Genomic DNA, 20,133 nt, shown 5'->3' on the forward strand with positions numbered 1-20,133 from the left:
ATCTAATTTCTAATAGCTTTAAGCTACTCTCGGTTTGATAAAATGTCGCATCTAATGCACTCTTGACATTTTATCTCTTTTGCCACGACATCTAAGGACTCCTTACTGATATCGTTGAGCTTAACCAAGACAACTTGAATACCTAGTATACCTTACGTTCCTAGGGAAGTAGTGATGCCTCGCTTTGGCGTAGCCCATCACATACGCGCATTAGTCCGGTAAGTGTTGTTCTTGGAACGGCAAATTTTAGCTCAACATTTTAAGGGACCTAGGGTTTCTATGTTGGTTGATTTAAGTGAACTTAACTAATCGTCGCAACATAAGAAATCCTAGACATGCATCTAACATTCATATATAACAATAAAATAAAGCAGAAATTTGATGCATTTGGCAACTAGTATGACCCCTTGAAATCTTCAAATCTTCAAGGGTCTTCATCTTGGCTTGTCTTTATCGAAACGCCGTCTTGAGACATCTTTGCCAAAATAAAATAACTAGCTACTACGACTAAGATAAATCTAAAGTACAAAAATACTTAACGGTTCGCAGACCGTATTTAAACTTACAAGAATACATAACGGAACGCAGCCCGTATTTTCTATCCTAGTCGGGTCCCGCTAGTTGCCATTTTCTCAAAACCTGTTTTGAAAACAATCTTTCATTCATCCATTCAATATTTGTGAATGGTCCATGCATATTATGAAATACACAATTAAACACGCAAAACTAGTAACTAACTTAGGTGGTTAATCCGATTAACGCGCCTAATTAAAACTAGTCAAAGTTGTTTAATCCATTATTTCTAAAATGCAAATTTTGCTCACATAATTAACTAAGCTCCCACTAAATTCCGCATCCATACTTAATCAATCCGATTAATTAAGTCGGCTTGACCCATAATTTTTCAAAATTTTGCAAAAACCGAAAAATCGAGGTTTTAACCTCGTTAAAATAATTACATAAATATTTTTAAAAAGGCAAAATTTTGCAAAATACATAGCCCAAGTTTTAAGCAAAATAGCCACCACCATGCATAGTGCATTACGCACCATAGCTGCTAGGCAGCAGTGGGCTGGCTGGCTGGGGCTTGCTGCCTCGCTGCCTAGCAACAGCACAACCACGCCAGCAGCCTTCGCCACATATACAGCACCAGCATCATGGTTTGTGCTGGCGCTTGGTGCTAGTATACTGCGCCCAGCACAACACACTACGCTGGCCAGCACCAGCTATTTGCTACGCATGCTACCTCGCATGCTGGCGCCTGCCAGGCTGGCTGGTGCTTGTTACCACGCTGCCAAGCAGCATCCCCAAGCATCCAGCAGCCTACGCCACTGCCAAACCCCAGTGCACTAGCACCCCTCGCCACACAGCCACGCACCTTCGATGCTCAGCCCTTGCGCGCACCATAGGCAGCCCGACTTGCCTTGGTGACGCTTGCGGTTTTACATCGATTTGCGTGCATTTTACTCGGGATTTTAATCCCGGTTTATGTGTGGCATAAATTAATTCTAAATTTTATATTAGAATCAATTTGAGGAAAAATAAAATAAAATAAGTCTAACATAATTAAATTTAATTTTAATGGTGCACAAGCCTAAATCATCCAAAATTTATTTTGAAACAATTTTTAGGTCTTTCTTTATGCTTAAAATTGAATGAGCTATGTCCATAATTAATTTAGCCCATATACAAATTAATAATGGATTTGACAAATGGGTGTTGGAAAATAAATTAACCATCTAATAATAAAATTTCCAACTATCATACTTGTGTAAAATACCAAGATTACGTCTTCCAATATGAAGATTAATCAAAATTTTACTCACAAGTATTTGAACTTCATGGATTTTAATCAACCAAATATGAAAAAATCCAAACTTTGTTCAATATGGAATTTAGGGTTAAAGTTCCAATCATTTAAACTTTTAAAGATTAGATCTTTAACATACTTAGGAACTTACAATTACACATTTACATCAAACATTCACAGATTAATGCAATTTATTTGCATAATTATGAAAAAACAAGTTTGTGTGACAAAAAGCATATCAACTCAAGCACTAATTAAAACTCTATAATCATGCTTGAGGATATTTAAAATAGCAGTAGATTAGGGATTCAATAATGCATTTAATCTAACCTTGTAATGCTTGCATTAATCAAGGGTTAAAAAGATTTAAAATTTTCATTGAAAAATGAAAAAAAAAAAACCCCAAAAACTTGGGTTTCTGGTTCAAATTTGGCTTCTGGACAGTTTCTCGAAGAGGGTTGAAACTGTTTCAGAATGTCGATTCCACCCAAAAATCACTATTTTTAAGCCAAAATCTAGGTTCGACAGCTTGCAAAACCGAGAAAAATACGAGTTTTAAAATCAATTAAAACGAGCTACTAATCAAATTAGAAAAGCAAAACCAGAAAGTAAATCTTCTTTAAAACACCTTAATTAATAAATAATTGCAAAAATTAAAAGGGGCATGGCTCCGATACCGCTGTGGGGTTTCGTAGTGACCCTTACTACGCGGAATGAAACCCCCCAAGACCCGCCCCCATAATTAATGCAACTAATACAAGCAAAACATAATTAAGAGAAAGGATAAGAATTATACCCTCGACGCGTGCTTCGCTCTTACACCGAGCTCTTACTTCAACCTCGATAATGCGAGGCCTCCAACGGGATCGTACCCTCGAACCCGACCCGATCGTCCTAAGCCTCGAAGGTTAGTCAAGGCCCGGATAAAATATAAACTTGGAATTTTACGAATTTCAAGGTATACTCAATAATGGAGTTTCCTTTACTTTTTCACTCAAGTGTGATTTTTCCCAAATACCCAAACTTTGGTATTTATAGGGAAATGAACCCTTGATTTTCATTCCCCAACCAATGTGGGAGAATGAATGATATTGAAAAAAAATTTAATTCTAAATAAAATAAATAATCAAATCAATCACAATGTAACAAGTGTCAAGGGGAGAGAGGGAGTTAAGTGAGGACCAAGAATAGGTGGGGGGGACCATTGCCTTGCTCCCCAAGGCATTTCCCAAAGGTTGGTCCCCACCTCTCACAAAACCGGCACCCAGGGCTATTGGGCTGGCAGTCAGCCAGCATGCTAGCTAGCACTGCCAGATAGCCTGGCCAGCCAGCACCAGCCAGCATGCATCAGCCCAGCCAGCCCATGCGCGCTGCGTGCTGCTGTTCTAGGTGATGCCTACGCTGCTTCTTGCTAGGCGCTGGGCGCTGCTAGCAAGTGCTACTTGCTGCCTGGCTCTCGCACACGCACACCCAGGCCCTCGCACTGCCAGCATGCGTGCTTATAGCGAGCCACGCATGTTGGGCATCGCCTCGCTAGCCACATGCACAAGCATGCGATGCTTGGTGCTGTGCTAGTGATGCTGCAATGGCATGCATGCACACGCACTAAGCGAGGTTAGTGCTGCTGCGATGCCCTACACGCACACGCACTGAGCGAGGCTAGTGCTGTGCTTGTGCGAAGGGATCGCGATGGCGCCTAGGCACCCAAGCATGCATGCTGCGGTACTGTGCCATGCGAAGGCACGCACATACGCAGGCATGCTACTGCGATGGGCTGCCTTGTGCGCGTAGCATTCATGGCTCGCCTAGCACACCATGGTGCGCCTAGCATGCACATGGTGCGTTTAGGCTTGCGATGAGCTAGCCTAGCCTAGAACTTCACATGGCCAAGCCAATGTGATGCTACGGCTATGCTCGTACTTGTTGCTTGTGATTTTGCGACGCTCGGCCTCGACGCCCTAGGCTCGATATCCGACGTCTGTGTTCGTAAAACTCCGGCGACTCATTAAATCCTTCAGATTAATTCGTATTCTCGGATCGGTTATTCAATTGGGTTCGACCCGAAGGTTTTAATTAAGATTAAGCTGTAATATTAATTATACCTTAATATTACTAAACGGAAGCGGCCTCCACCTAGGCATTCCGATCACTTGACCTTACTGAAGAATTAACTTTATAATAATTCTGAACCCTCTATCAGAATAATACACTTGTTCCTTTCAACGGCCTGCTACAGGTGTCGGCCTGTGATAGGCCGAGAGTTTTTCCCGCCTATTTTCAAATTTGGAAGTGACCTTTCGCATTCTCAGTTTGCCCTATATAAGGGCATGTTGACCAAAGTCTAGTTCACATTTTGTGAACTTTGCAAGAGAACTCGGAACCCTGAACTTGTGCTCTAAGACTTTCTGGACGACTGATAATCGACCGACTGATTGTGTTAGCCGACTGTTCGTGGTGACCGGTTGTTTAAGACACCCATCTCCTTTTCTCAGTACACACACTTCAGGTAACCGTCTGTTTTGCTCTTGCACTTTTTCATTTCTTTGCATTTTTCTTTTGAAGATATGGTATCCCAAAAGCACCCAACACGACCTAGGTTAGTGATTAGTCGGTCACCGGGGAAGGCTGAATCTAGGACTAGGAGTGCCGCCTGCCCCTTTTTGAACCAATCTCTGCCCTGTGCTCGAAGTCCGACTATCTCTGTGTCTGTGCAGGACACTATGTCCAAAACAAAGAGGACGGCCAGATATACAAATTCAGACGGCTCCTCATATTATGTACAAATGAGCGAGCTCTCGGACAGGTCGCATAGTAATCCAAGCACTCCAAGTGACTCAATCTTAGAAGAATTTGAGGTTCAAGCGACCAGTCCTATGGTTGTGGACTTGTCTGGACAGGAGCCAGCCCCTGCCGAGAATGAAAGTTGACCTCTTCTGAGAGTTCAAGCGACTCTGAGTCTAGTTCATCTAGCCGGCAGTCTCTAGACTCAGAAGAGAGGCATTCTCGTCTTCATGAGGCGAGAGCGTCTCATGCGGTTGAAAAGGGAGTCGGCTAGGATGAGTCGTCTGCTTCTCATAGGGAATAAAACACTCCCTTCTATTGTCATGTCCCAAAAGGCCGAATTAAGGCCATGTCCGAGATGTTAGGGACCTTCCAGGCGGACCATGTAATGGGTCCTGACTACTTTCTATCTGTGCCGGATGTTGAGGATACAGTAGTCTGGCCGGAGGGGGCCAGCTATGGGGACGCCTGTTTTGGATGCTATGAGGCGGCCATTAAGGCTGGGTTAAGATTCCCCTTGCATCCGGTTGTTTAAAAAATCCTGGATGGATACCAGGTTGGGCTTTGGCAGTTGGCCCTAAACTCATGGTTTAACATTCAGGGATTCGTAACCGGCTGTGAAATGTATGGGGTTGAACCGAATTTTGCCGCGTTCGCCCAAATGAATTATCTGAGTTGGACCCCAAAAGCAAGCGGTACCGGCTGGTACCAGATTTCCAGCCATAAGGGCTACTTGATGACAAGGGGGAAGGAGAACAAATGGAAGGACTGGAGGAACACCTTCTTCATTGTTTCTAGCCCCGAAAAGCTTCTCAACAAGAGGTATAATAGGTGGAACAAGGATCCGCCTCTCCTCGTAGGCGGCTCTAGCTTGCCGCCTGTTCCTCGTAAAGCCAAGGAGGAAATCCTTGATCAAGGTCTCTTCAAATTAGAGATCAGAGCTAACTCTGCTACAAGGTTGCGAGAGTTAATCCCCTTAAACTGCATACCCAAGTTCAATTGGTTGTATGACGAGTATTTCTTGGCCGCCTGTGGCCTTAGTGAACGGACCACTAGAGGTAGTCGGCCCCTTTTATGCTCTTACATTTTTGTTTTACTTGAATTTCTACTAACTCTGAGATGCCTTTGCAGACAAAGCCATGGACAAGATCTCTGCTTCCAAGAAGGCGGCCGCCCTTCTTCGCGCAGCTATAATTGGCCACAAGCAGCTTTCTACCGACTCTCCCTCAAAGGAGACGTCCAAGGTGAGCCTTCAGAACTTGGTCATGCTCTTTGCATTACTTTTCTTCTTTTTGTTTTTTAGTGATCTTTACTTCTTGTTGTAGGGTGGGGCACTCAGACCCTCTCCCTCGGAGCAACCGAACCCCAAGGTTCGAAAACAGACAGTTGGGAGTACGCCTGATTCTTCCAGGAAACATCCGTCTGATAAACAGGTACGGACCCCCCAAAGTGGGGCGAAACAAACAACCGTCCCAAAGGACACCCGGCCTCCAAGAGGTATGATTGATTTTAGTCTTTTTTGTCAATCTTTCTTAGGTCAGTCAGCCTGTTGCTTTCCCTTCTAACTTTTACATGTTTTCTATTGCAGGTGGTCATCAGGAGCCGGACTTGGTCTAGATGGCCAAGTTCATGGTCAAGGCGATTCCCTCAGATGACAGGGAATCAGTCAGGGGAGTCGGCACCCTTGTTTTTGTTTTGATTTCTTTTACCAAGTTTAAAGGGAACAGGCTGCTTGTTATCGAGCCGCCTGTTTGAATTAATTGTGTCTATGGATATAGCCACATGTAATTCTAGTTTGATAAAGTAGGAATAGTGTTCTAGGGCCCCTGTTTGCCAAAAAACAGTCAACTCTCGAACTTTTTGGTTCCATACCTGGGGGAATGACTGGTTACCCACGCAGGTTTACCAGGCGCCTCCACTTTTGTTTGAGTAGTAGAGTAACCGGGCAGCGGAGGACGGATGGTCCCCTTGATTCGCCAAGTGTTGCTTGGCTATTTACTCAAAGGGTGTTCACCTAGTAGGAGTAGTGGTTTGAGAGTTCCTGTTTGCCAAAAAACAGTCGGACTCGTCAAACTTTTTAGATTCCATACTAAGTATGAGAGAGTGACTATGAGTTAACCTTGGGGTTACTCAGTTGTAGTCACTCCTGCTTGATTAGTAGAGGTACCAGGCGGTGGAGGCCGGATGATCCCCTTGATTCGCCAATTTTTGTTGGCTATTAACTCAAAAGGTACCCCCTGTACTTATCCCAAGTAATAAAGGCGGTCATCCGACTCGAATGTCAACTTCTAGCACTTGCTTGTTAGTGTTAGAGTTATCCTTGTCTCAAAACGGCTACGTGGTTGTCCTTGGGACAGTCGTTTAGGTGCCGTGTACTTAGCTTATAGAGCATTATTCCACCCAAAAGGGAGCTGCTCTCTGCGACGAATCTCATCCGGAAGGATGTCGCCGGACGCTTGCTATGATGTTGGGACAGGTCGTATTAGTTTAAAATTCAGAGCATGATCAGGCGGCTAGGTGCCTGGGCTGATCATGGAGAGTAGCCATCTATTCGACTAGTCGGCGTGCCCCTCAGCTGGTAAAAAATGGAGAGTAGCCGTCTGCTATTTGAGCAGGCAGCTTGCCCCTTTGTTTATAACATATATAAATGTAGCAAATTTGCAAGTTTTATTAGTAGCTCTCGGTAATTACATCATTCAAAAATAATACTTCTTTAACTTATTTACATTCCAAGTTCTAGGTAGGGATTGGTCGTCTGGTGTTTCCAGGTAGTAGGTGTCGTCCCTGACCTCTTCACAGATTCTATAGGGTCCCTCCCAATTGGGAGTCAATTTGCCTAACTCATTGGCCCTACCGACTGCTTCCATCTTCCGTAGTACAAAGTTTCCCACTTTGAGTGGACGCCTTTGTACCCTTTTGTTATATGCCCTTGTCATCCTCAGGCGATAGACTTCATGGCGTAGGGCTACATTGCCCGTACTTTCTGGGAATGAATCCAATGCCAGGCGCATGGACTCCCAATTTGCTTTTTCATCATACAACATTATACGAAGAGTCGGCTCGTAGTGTTCAATTGGTAGAACAGCTTCTGCCCCATAAGTTAGGAGGAATGGAGTTTCTCCAGTTTCCCCTTTTTCAGTCGTCCTGATGGCCTAGAGAACATGCGGTAGTTCATCTGCCCATAGGCCGCCTGCTCTTTCAATCTTCTTTTTGATACCGTATGAGATGATTTTATTGAAAGCTTCCACTTGGCCATTTGCTTGTGGTCGGCCGACTGATGCAAAGCAGTGAGAGATACCTTGGTCTCCTAGCCAGTTTTTTAGAACAGGTGTCTCAAACTTGGGACCGTTATCAAAAACCATAGACATGGGTACCCCAAATGGAGTGATGACATTTTTCCAAATGAAGGAGATCACGTCTATATTCTTGATACCCTTAACTGCCTCTGCCTCCACCCACTTAGTGAAGTAGTCGACTGCAACCAGTATGTACCTCCTGCCGCTTGTTGCAGGCGTATAGGGACCTAGGATATCCATGCCCCACTTAGCGAATGGTATAGGACTATGGATGGCCGTGAGGTTTGTGGCCGGATGATGGATTAACTTGCCGAACCTTTGGCACTTGTCACATTTTTTAACCATTTCCATGGCATCAGTTTCCAAGGTAGGCCAGAAGTAACCTTGCCGCCTTGCTCTTTGAGCAAGCGACTTGCCGCCTACGTGAGAAGCGGAATACCCTGAGTGTAGATCTTCTAAGACCACTCGTCCTTTTTTTGGGGTAACACATTTCAGGAGGGGCTGAAGACACCCTTTCTTGAATAGTTCCCCCTTACATATTTCAAAGTTGGACGCCCGTTTTTTCAACAAGGCCGGCCTGGGAGTGATCACTCTGCAAGGTGTCGGTTTTTAAATAGGCTCGGATGTCATCCATCCAAGTTGAGCTTCTATTTAGGATTCTAATAGGTTCCTCCTCAATGCTTCGTTTCTCCACAACTTCCCAAAAAAACGGTCCTTGGAGTGTCACAGGAGGCCGAGGATGCCAGTTTAGAGAGGGCGTCTGCCTGGTTATTCACGGACCTGGGTACTTGAGTTAGATGAAATTCCTCAAGTGACCAAGCCGCCTGCCTTACCGCCTGTAAATATTTAATCATGGCCGGATGGGTGGCTTCATAATCACCATTATATTGGCTTACTATCAACTGTGAGTCCGAACAGGCGGCTATCTTCCTTGCCCCGGCCGCCTTGCACATGCGGATACCGGCCAGTAGAGCTTCATACTCTGCCTCGTTGTTCGAGACTTGGAAGTTGAATCGTAGTACATACTCATACCTGTCACCTTTGGGCGGCTGACATATGACGCCTGCACCACAACCATTCATAGTGGAGCTCCAGTCTACATAGACCTTCCAAACTTGGTCTAAAATTTTAGAATCAGAAGGCCGAGTCATTTATACTATGAAGTTAGCAAATGCTTGCCCCTTCACTGCTTTTCTTGGTTCGAATGTGATTTCAAGGCTTTATATCTCTATCACCCATTTGATCATTCGGCCTGACGACTCCATGGTTGTTAGGGGCCGCTTGATCGGCTGGTCTGTATATACCACAATTGGATGCGCCAAAAAATAGGGCTTTAACTTTCTAACTTCCATGAAGAGGGCAAGGCCAAATTTTTCAACCAAAGGGTATCTTAACTCGGCATTCTTCAAGATATGACTGACAAAGTAGACCAGGAGCTAGCAGTCGTCCCTCTCAGTAAGGAGGACGGCACTTAGAGCATGGTCAGACACTGCTAGATACATATAGAGCACTTATTTGGGCAAAGGGCTGACCAGCCTTGGTAAGGAGTGCAAGTGTTCTTTCAGCTTTTGGAAGGCCACCTCAGCATCTGGCCCCCATTCAAACATAGCTTTCTTTTTTATTGCCTGAAAGAAAAAGAGGCATTTGTCTCCTGCCCGGCTGAGAAATCTCCCCAGGGCTGCCAAACAACCTGTTAATTTCTAGACTTCTCGACAGTGCGGGGCGATTGCATGTCTATGACCGCCGTACCTTCTCGGGGTTAGCCTCTATACCCCTTTGATTGATAAGAAATCCGAGAAACTTCCCAGACTCAACTCCAAAAACACACTTCTTGGGATTGAGCATGACATGGTGCCGCCTGAGTGTGGTGAACATTTCTCGGAGGTCGGCCAAATGGTCTGTCTGGAGTTTGGATTTCACAATCATATCATCTATGTACGCCTCCACATTCCTTCCAATCTGGTCAAAGAAGACGGTGTTTATCATTCTCTGGAAGGTTGCCGGGGCGTTCTTCAAACCAAACGGCATGACCGTGTAACAATATAGGCCCTGTGACAAAGGCCGTCTTCTCTTGATACTTCTTCCATAGAGGAATCTGATGGAAACCACAGTAGGCGTCCATGAAACTCATCAAGGCATGGGCGGCTGTAGAGTCGACTAGACTGTCGATCTTGGGCAATGGATAACTGCCTTTAGGGCATGCCTTGTTTAGATCCATGTAGTCCACACACATGACCCAGTCAGGGAAATAACATTGTCGAATGAACCCAGCATCAAGTAACTTTTTAACCTCGGCGGCAGCTGCCTGGCTTCTTTCTTCGCCATGGTTCTTTTTCTTTTGTCTGACCGGCTTCATTTTAGGATCCACAGCCAGCTTATGTACTGCCAGGTCTGGACTTATACCTGGCATCTCATGTAATTCAAATGGGAAGATATCCTTGAATTCCTTCAGGAGTTGGTGAAAATCATCACCAAGCGCAGCAAGAGCAGTCGTCCCAACCTTAACAGTTTGGTCAAGACGTGAGTCGTCCAGGGTGACATCCACATGCTCACCAGCCGGTTGAGGGCGAAATTTGTCTGACCGCTCCTCCGCCAGTAACTACTATTGTCTTTCTTTCCTCTCGGCCCCCAGTTGGGTGACCTTTCTCTTCTTGCCGCCTGCTTCCAGGGCAGGCGCCGTTTCTTTGACTTGCTCAAGGTTATTTTCTCCACTAGGGCCGGCTGCTGCCACAGTAGTCTTTACATCAGAGAGGTAGCACTCCCTGGCCACCTTCTGATCTCCCCTAAGGGAGCCGACTGAACCATCATCTTTCTCAAACTTGAGAAGCATGAGAGATGGGATAATTACAGCTTTAATTTTGATTCATTGAGGGTGGGGCGCCCCAAAATCATGTTATAGGTCGTCAGTTCCTCAACAACCAGGAACCGAACTACCATGTGGCGGCCCTCCCCTTTTTCACCCAGGCGGACAGGTAGGTCCACTCGGCCGACTAGGTTGACGACTCCTCCTCCAAATCCTACCAAAGGATGGGAGACTAGGTGTATGCTCTCAGGCTTGTACTTGAGCTTGGTCAAGAACCTGTGATTGATAAGATCAGATGAGATTCTAGTATCTATAAGGATTTTACCAACTCTTTGGTTGGCCACCTTGCATTCAATCACAACAGGGTCGTCATGCGGCCCCCGAATACCTCTCGAATCTTCTTCAATGATTACAACATCAGGCAATGAACTTTTGGAGGTTCGGCCTTGGACAACAGAGTTAACATCTAGCTTTCTGATGTTATCTTTGTTGCCCCTAATAGTATGGCCTCCTCCTGCGAAGCCACCTGCTATAGTATATATGGGCGCTTCATTAGTGTCGGAGCTGTCAGCTGACCGTTGTCTCCTTTTGGCCGCCTATTTCTTCTTGGGGGGTGTTTTTCCCTTGGACTTTTTGACATAGGATTCGAGGTCTCCTTTGTCTGCTAGGCGGTCCAGAAGGCGCTTGAGGCTGATACTTTCATTGGTTTCATGGCCAATGTCCTCGTGATAGTGACAGTATTTACTTTGGTTCTGATTGCTGGCAGAACCCTTCATTGTGGCTGGCTTCTCAATAGAGAGTCGGTCCTTGATTTCCATTAGGATAGCATAGCTATCCTTGTTAAACTCATACTTGGGGGAGTATGGTTTAAACTCCATCTTCTTCTTCTGGGACGGCTGTTCAGAGGAGTCATCCGCCTAGACTTCTTTTCTTCTTTATTGGTCGACTGCTTTGGCCAGCTCTCTCTTTTGTCGGACCTCTTGTGGTCCGACTGTTTTCCAACATTACAGAGGTCAGTCGCCTGAATGTAGGCGTTCGCCTCCATCATTGCTTCTTGGAGGGTGGTCACCCTCTTTCTAACGAGGTTGAATTTGAAGTTCGACCTGTCCTTCAGACCTTTGAAAAAGTCTGTATAAGTTACTTCATCAGGTAGTCCTTGTATCTGAATTCTCATCAGATTGAACCTCTTGATGTAAGAGCGCAGTCCCTCCTTCTCTCCCTGTTGTATGGCCCCCAGATCAAGGGTGGTCTTCTTAGCAGGAATGTTCATTGCGAAGTTTGATGTGAACAAGTAGGCGAGGGTCTTGAAATTGTTAATACACCCGGCCGGCAAGTTGCCAAACCATTGCTGGGCTATACCCTTCAATGTGGCCGGGAAACACTTGCACCATGTGGCGTCATCCAACCCTTGGAGGTACATAAGGTTGGTGTATGCCATCATGTGATCTTCTGGGTTGGTAGTGCCATCATATGCCCCTACCAACACATTTTTTTACTTTGGCCGGCTGAGCGGCCTCTATTATTTCCTTAGAGAAGGCGGATGGCTGTTCTCCAAGTTTGAGCAACCTAATTTTCCAATCCAAAGGCTGGACATTCCTTGCCGCCTGTCCTCCAAAAAGAGTAGGCTGCATGAAATATTGGGACTGCGGGACGTATGGTTGAGGAGGCACATACGGGGCCGCCTGATGCTTCTGGGAACCAAAACGAGAGGAGGCTCCGGGAGTCTAGCTCTCATAATTTGATTTTGAATACCTCAAAGAGGTATTATGTAGGATGTCTTTAAAATCAGACGTGGAGGCCAACTCTGACAGTCGGTCATGCCTCTTTTGCTCAAGCAACATTCGAGCATCATAGTATGTTTTCTTTGACCCGTCCGGCTGAACATGACGGATGGGCTTTGTCTTCCCTGGTGAGGGAAAGTGGTACTTAGTTAGGTCGATCACTGGTGGCTCCCTCTCCCTAGGCTTAGGGTATAGAGTCGCCTCCCGATCCTTCAAAAGCTTCTTCCTCCTAGATTGGGAGGGTCTTCTGGCCGACTGTTCCTTAGGTGAAACGGTCGTCCTTTTGTTGATAAGCTCCTGGATCTCCCCCTTGAAACTATTCATGAAGGTCATGAGTTCGTTTCTAGTGATGGGGACAAATCCCTCAGCCACCTGTTGATGATCAAGCGAATGGCCGGCTGGTTTACTAGGTCCGCGAGGCAGTCCTCCTGTTCCCTCCTTTCAGTGGGACGGGTGCGTCGGGCTCTTAAGGTCCCGTCAGAGGTCGTATGAGTCTCGACCTCGACCTCATTGTCAGTATCTTGGTCAGTATAGACTTGAGGGTCGTCCATGGGACGCTTCTCACTTTGAGTCGGTACAGACTGTGGTTCCATCCCGAAAGTACTCTCCCCACAGACGGCGCCAAAATGTTTAGGGGTTTTTTGGTGTCTTGCGGGAGAGTTACAATTCCGGGACTGCGATCCTTGCATCTGTACCTGCAAAACAACGGAAACTCCGGTTGGTGGGAGCTCCGCCTCCGACGATCAAGTTAGTACTTGTTTGAGGAGTAAAAAGTGCGGAAAGTAAAGAGGGTGATCTGGTTCCTCGAAGGGGAGGAGTGATCGGGAAGTGCAAATAATGCTAAGTCTGGTCTAGCGATTAGTATGCACGTGTGTTTAGGCTTCTCTTGGTGAGAGTAATTAATTCTGAATGTCCTTATTGAAGACTAATTTATTGTATTTATAGCCTTGGGATGCATGCCAAATACTAGGTTAATTAGTAAACCTAGGACTAATTGGGGTTGCCTCGGGAATCGGGCCTGTGATGACCGTTTTCCAGGTTGGTAAATAGCAGGCCACGTGGCGTGGCGCGATTGGTCCATGCTGGACTGATTACTGCCTGACACGTGGCAGGCCCTGGCTGGTCCATGTGGCGAACACTCGGCAGGACCTGATTGGTCCACGTGGAAGACTGTGATTGGGAGGGGAAATTCCCCTAATCAACGGGGTAATTTATTATTGTTGATTGTCAATGCTTGATTGATTTCCTATTGATTAATTTAATGCTATGCAATTAGATTAGGCCTGGTTTAATTGTATGAGTTATGCAATATTGATTCGAGATTCGAGAGATGAGAATTGATGTTTAGGCTTAGTTTCAATAGGCAGGTTAATTTATAAATGGTTAAGTCAAGATTCGAGAGATGCGATTTAATACCGGTAGATTAATGCTATGATTGTAATACGTAGCGAAAGCCCTTTTTAATCTGATTAACTGATGCATTGGTAATTGATTGTTGTTTTTTACCCTGGAATATTATTTATTGGTGAACCTATACCCTAGGCCTTTTATTATTGATTTCCTCCCTTAGTTTAATTATTTTCCATTAGTTTAATTCTCATTAAAAACAATCTAGTTACTTGATAATATAGATTATATTAATTTATTAGGAATATAAAGACTTGCTTCTCTGTGGATTCGACCCTACTTCCCTATCTATTTTAGTTAGTAGTTTTAGGAATTAGTTTTTATTAGGTGATACGACTTTAGCCTGTCAGCCACATGCTTCCTGGGCTTGCCAGGCATCTTCACGTCGCCGCCCGACTACTTTTGGAGCTTCGGGTTCGGCTGAGAAGAAGGAGAAGGTTTGGATGAATCGCCCTGCGCATAAACCCGAATGAGTAAAAACCAGGCGGAAAAAATAAGTCCAACCTATCCAATTTAAGAGTGACTCACCTTGGTCAATTTTGCCGCATCCGGATCCTCGCTCTTCCGCTTGCCCAAATGAGAGCGGTAGTAGGTGGCGGAGTGGGCAACCGGCTTCTTGGAGGCTGAAAGCTTTTCCATTACTTTGTCTGCATAAGAAGTTGTAAGTTGTTAGTATGATGAACAAAACAATCAAGTCTTACTGAAAATATAAGCGCATTGAGTCGTCTACCTCTCGGCCTCTCAACACTCATCGTAGGCGGCTAGGTAATTCCCATCAGAAAGCCAATCATGGCGGGGAATGTAGCTTTAGGGAATGATTCTTTCTCCCCAGTCTCCTCATTAGACCAAATGGTCACTTTGAAGAGACCCCTGTCCAGGATCTGCTCTCTGGCCTTTCTTAGGACAGGCGGCAATTCAGCTCCGCCTGAGAGCAGAGGGGGGTTCCATTTTCACCGGTTATATTTTTTGTCTTCATCCGGTCAGGGGAGGAGATAATGTAGAACTTGCTTCTCCAGTCCTTCCACTTGGACTCCTTCCCAACAGTAATCATATAGCCTTTATGGCTTGAAAGGGTGTACCATCCGGACCCGCTTGCTTTTGGGGTCCGGCTGAGGTAGTGCATCTGGGAAAAAGCCTCAAAACTCGGCTCTACCTCCAGCATCTCGCATGCGGCAACAAACCCCAGAATATTCACCCAAGAGTTGGGGGCAAGTTGCCAGATACCCAGCTGGTATCCATCTAAAATCTAACTCCTCCCCTAATTCTTGCAAAATTGAATCATTGTGGGTACTTGGAGTGCCAGGTGGCAGATCAGAAATCTCATTAACAGGCGCCCTAAAGGAGCCGTCTGGATTTTTCTGCCTGGATGTTTGTTTAATCCTGGCCATGGTGTCCTTCACATACACAAAGATAGTCGGATTCGGGAAAGTTCGCAAAGGGAAAGCCAAGAAGGGGCAGTCGGCACTCCTAGTTCTAGAGTCAGCCGTCCCCGGTGACCGGCTGATCACTAACCTAGGTCGTGCGGTGTGCTTTTGGGAAACCATTTTTAAAAAAGAAAAGAAGCAAAATTAAGATAAGAAAGAAAAGCAGACGGTTACCTTAGATTTGAAGGTATTGTGGGCGCTTGAAAAAGTCTTGGACGACTGTGGAAACGGACGGACAAGTTGCAGGCGGCAGGTGCTTTTCTCATAAATAGACAAAATTCTTTCAAAAGTCAAAGATTCCTTCTCTGAAAGTTTTTCGTGAATATGCGAAAATGAAGGAAATAAATACTTATTTATAGAGGGGTAGAATTCTCAAGGGTAATCCTGACATTTACTCCAGAAGGTAAGACAGTAAAATACTGTCCACCCGTCCATGTGTGACACTTGTCACAGGTGCCACGTGGCACGCCACATCACCCCTATGAGGGGCAAATGAATAGGGTATTTCTACCCCACCACATGGACCAACTGGAGCTTGATACGTGTCACCCTAGGGAAGGCCTAAAGTGGACCTGCCAAGGCTAGACACGTGGCAGGCAGATATTCCAAATGGGTTTGGCGGCCTTCAAGGCCCAAATCCCTAGACAGCTCGTTGGACCTAGGTTTCCGTAACCTAGGATGGGGGCACGAATCCCAAGACCCTATAAAAGGGAGATGTATCCCACCTAGGGAACAGGGAGACACGGATGCAGTTAATGATTACAAGATTATTAATTCTCACCACAGAGAAAACACCTGATCTCGGAATCCGAGAAGATCCAACTTTACTTTTCGCATCTTTAACATTCACCATACACGTTTTAACTTGATCGTCAGAGGCGGAACTCCACCCAACCGGAGTCTCCGTTGTTTTGCAGATACAGGTGCCCGAAATCCAGTCTTAGTGACGTAACTCTCTTGAGGGACACAGAATACCCAGAAACACCCTTAGATGCAGCACTTTTTTCACACACCTTCTCAAATGCCTTCCTCCCCTTAGTGTATTCCTTACTAGACATGCTAACACCACTATCCTCAAGCTCCTCTTGCATATCAGCAGCAGTAATAGTTAGATCATAATTAAACTCTTTAGGGAACATATCATCTAATGAGGGGTTAGTAGCAATATCATCGAATGAGGGTATGTAAGTATCCCTAGCAGTAGTAGCAATAGCATCATTAGTGGACTAGTATGTCAATCTCAATCTCCTCCTAGGTTTGATTTTGGTCATTGGAGCACTTGAAGGTTGGGAAGAAGAGGGGTTATTTTCAAGTCCAACAGTAGGTGATGCCCCATCATTTGTAGGCTGGTGAGAAGGTGTTGGTGGTGCTTGATTTACAGGAGGTGTTGGTGGTTGTTGATTCAGAGGTGGTTCATTTAGAGGTGGTGGTTGAGCCTGGTTAGCTTCATTTAGAGGTGGTGGTTGAGCCTGGTTAGCTTGTTCAGCAGCAAATTGTTTCCCCCTCCACTCAGACACTAGATCATTCATGAAAGTAGAATCCTTAGCAGTGTTAACCAAAATCTCATACAAGTTAGCATCAGGAAATGTTCTAAACATCCTACTCATACCACCATCATCATCAATAGGCCAATGCTTGCCTCTATATGCATAACCAAAGATAGGGTTCAATATAATTGTTCCCTTTTTCTGTAACCTATCTTCAAATTCAATCATTAAATCCATGAGATTGAACAGATTAGGATCCACTTCAATATCAACATTATGGACCTTATATTTAAATCTTATCACAACCTTGTCACTCATTCTGCAAAATTAGGGCAAAATACCACAATTCAATCCCATCATCAATGAATGAAAATCATTTAAACATGGCATGCAACATTACATAACACATAATTTGACCTAGGGTTACCTATCACTAACAAACTTAGAAATATCAACTCAAACACACCCAAATCGAATTATTTGTGCAACAAACACAAAATTAAGCAAAAAATCATAATCAGAGGCATATCATGCATAATTCAAACCATAATCTAGTAACAATTGTACATGGAAATCAAATTTCAATCATTTACACAAATATTCATCTAATACCAAAAATCAAACTATTTTATGCGCAAATCACAATATTGAACGCTCTGATCAACACTAACCTTTAACGATCAACAATGTAGTGCAGAATTTTCAGGAATTTTGCTCCAAACGCGCTTGAATTAGGGTTCCTCACAACAGAAGAAACAAGGGAGAGAGTGAAAAGGATGAAGAAGATGAACGATCTTCTGTTTAGGGTGTTTTTAATTTAGGTAGTTAGAGTTTGGAGGGAGAGAGTTAATGTTTGTGGGGTAGGGGGGAAATTTAGTCATTTCATTGTAATTAAACTAACCTAGGATTAATGTCTGTTTAACGGATTGGTACCGGTAGATGAGTGTGTGAAACATTGGGTGTACCGCTGATAAACAATAGTTAAGTAGGTGTACCATTGATAAACGCTCGAACCTTGGGTGTACCATTGATAATTTCCCAAAAGGAAAAAAGGAAACCAATCAAAAAGGAAAACAATCAAGTATATAAAAGGAAAACAATCAAGTGTATAAGTAGTATTATTGCACCAAAAAAGAAAACAATCATGGAAAACAATAAGTAGTATTATTGCTACTTTGTTTCATATTGCTTGCTACTTTTTTTACTATTTGGCATATATAAAATATTCAAAACTTGCAAATAATATGAAATGGATTTAGTATTAGAGATTTTATCAAAATTTCTGACTAATGTGAAAAGGTAATTTATTTTATTTTTAATTAATCAATTGCCACACAAGTATTATCAACAAATATGGATGCATTTTGAATTACATATAAATTAGTGCTATAATAGCAATATAATTTAATCATAATTTACAATTTTTTTATCTGAAGCTAACAAGTAAGATAAAGAATGATTAAAATAATTAGTAAATTATATTAATTATTTTTTCTTTTTAACGAGATTTATGAAAAACAAATTAGAAAAATAGATATAAATATTAAGAGATCACAAAAAAAAAATACAAATGCTATATATATAATAAAAATAATAATAATAATAATAATAATAATAATAATAAATAAAAAAGTAGTGTTTTGCATCGCACAAACATAAATCTAATTTTTTAATATAAATAACTACATTTTAAATTTATCATTTATCAACATATGTACCGATAAGCAAATTCCTTCCATAGTAAATGTAGACATCTACTTTTGGTCCCCTGTCCCGACCGAAAGTGTTATAACGATAAATAAAACCATCTTTGTGTTGGACCAACGTGAAGAATACTTATGGTTTGCTGATTAAGGCTTAAGTACATAAAACAACTAGCTTGACCCAATACTAAATAAACCAAAGCTAACTAAAACTAACCCCAATCAGTAATTAGGTCTAATCCCGAGATTAAACCTAATTTTAACGGATTTAGAGGTGCCTAGGTTAAAATCAGAGGCTCCGTAAGAAAAACCGCGCACAACTCAAGGAGTCGCGATGGCCTGGCGCACGCAACCCACAAGGTTGCGCGTGACGTCCAGCGCAACCTCTAGTGGTGCGCTCGCGGAAGATTTAGAACTTTATAGAAATACTGAATTGAATCTTAATTACAATGAAGCCACGCGCAAGACAACTAGTTGCGCTGCCCTCAACAGCGCAACTCAACCACTTGCGCGCAGCAGCCGCACGCGACCTTTCGAGATGCGCGCGCCACCTACTGCGGCATAATTTGAAAAATCCTAAATTCACCCATTCCCTATAAATAGAAGTGCAATACGAAGCTTTAAACACACAGAAATTAACCCGAAAGTCAACGGAAACCTTGTGATCTTATGCATTAATCATTCCCCTTGTCCTAAACACTCACCCCTTTTAATCATTTGTTCTTACGGTGGAGGTTCCCGAACAAGAAGGAGTCCATAAGTGTTCTAAACGAAGATCTAGCAAGGAAAAGTGGTATATTCCCGAGCACTTAGATAAACCACCTTTCCTTTTCTTGTTTAAACAACTTCTAGTGTTGTTTGGTCACTCTAAACAAACTTTAATTAATTAATTCACATAGTATTCTTTCGTTAATCAAGACTAGAATTTGAATAATTAATTGATTGCTTTATCACTTAAGCCAAGGCGGATCTTGTTTACTTTTTGTTCTTTCACAAATTTGAATGAGTAAGAATAACAACTTTTGCGATATAATTCCTACGTAATTAATGTGTGTAAATAAAATCAATTAACTTAGTTTTAGGTATCATGTTGCATATATTGTTTGGTAATGAAATTGTGAAAAAGGAAGAGCTAGTAGAGGCCGCACTTGGCCTAGAATAGTGATTCCTCCTTAAAAGGAGCGTTATTTTAGTACCCTCGCTCCCATACTCATTTCTGGTATAAGTAGACCAATTTGAGCATGGGTAAACTTATGATTCATGCTAAATATCCCTTGAACCCCTACTTGGGAAAAAGGCATGAGCGAGGTTTATGAGTTTTCCTAAAACTCATTGGCAACTCCTTACTAGTTTCTTACAAAAAAGCATAATGATAGGATCAACTCTAATTCAAGGTCCCCCAAACAGTCAAGAATTCAAATCCTAACATGCCTTAAAGCGTTGTAAAGTCTTAGGCTTTTAAAGGGACATGGGCATAGAGGAGAAGGATCCCCAACGATGGGCGCACCCTCCACAGTAGTGAGTTGATTGTGATACCTTGAATTCAGGTATTCAAGTTGGATTCAGGCTAGATTAAATTAGGTTTCGAGTCATGTCGAATAAATCTTGCATCCAGATGATGAGGTTCATGTTTGAATTTAG

Source organism: Chenopodium quinoa, unplaced genomic scaffold (genome assembly GCF_001683475.1).
Source record: "Chenopodium quinoa cultivar QQ74 unplaced genomic scaffold, ASM168347v1, whole genome shotgun sequence".
In the NCBI taxonomy this organism is placed as follows: Eukaryota; Viridiplantae; Streptophyta; class Magnoliopsida; order Caryophyllales; family Amaranthaceae; genus Chenopodium; species Chenopodium quinoa.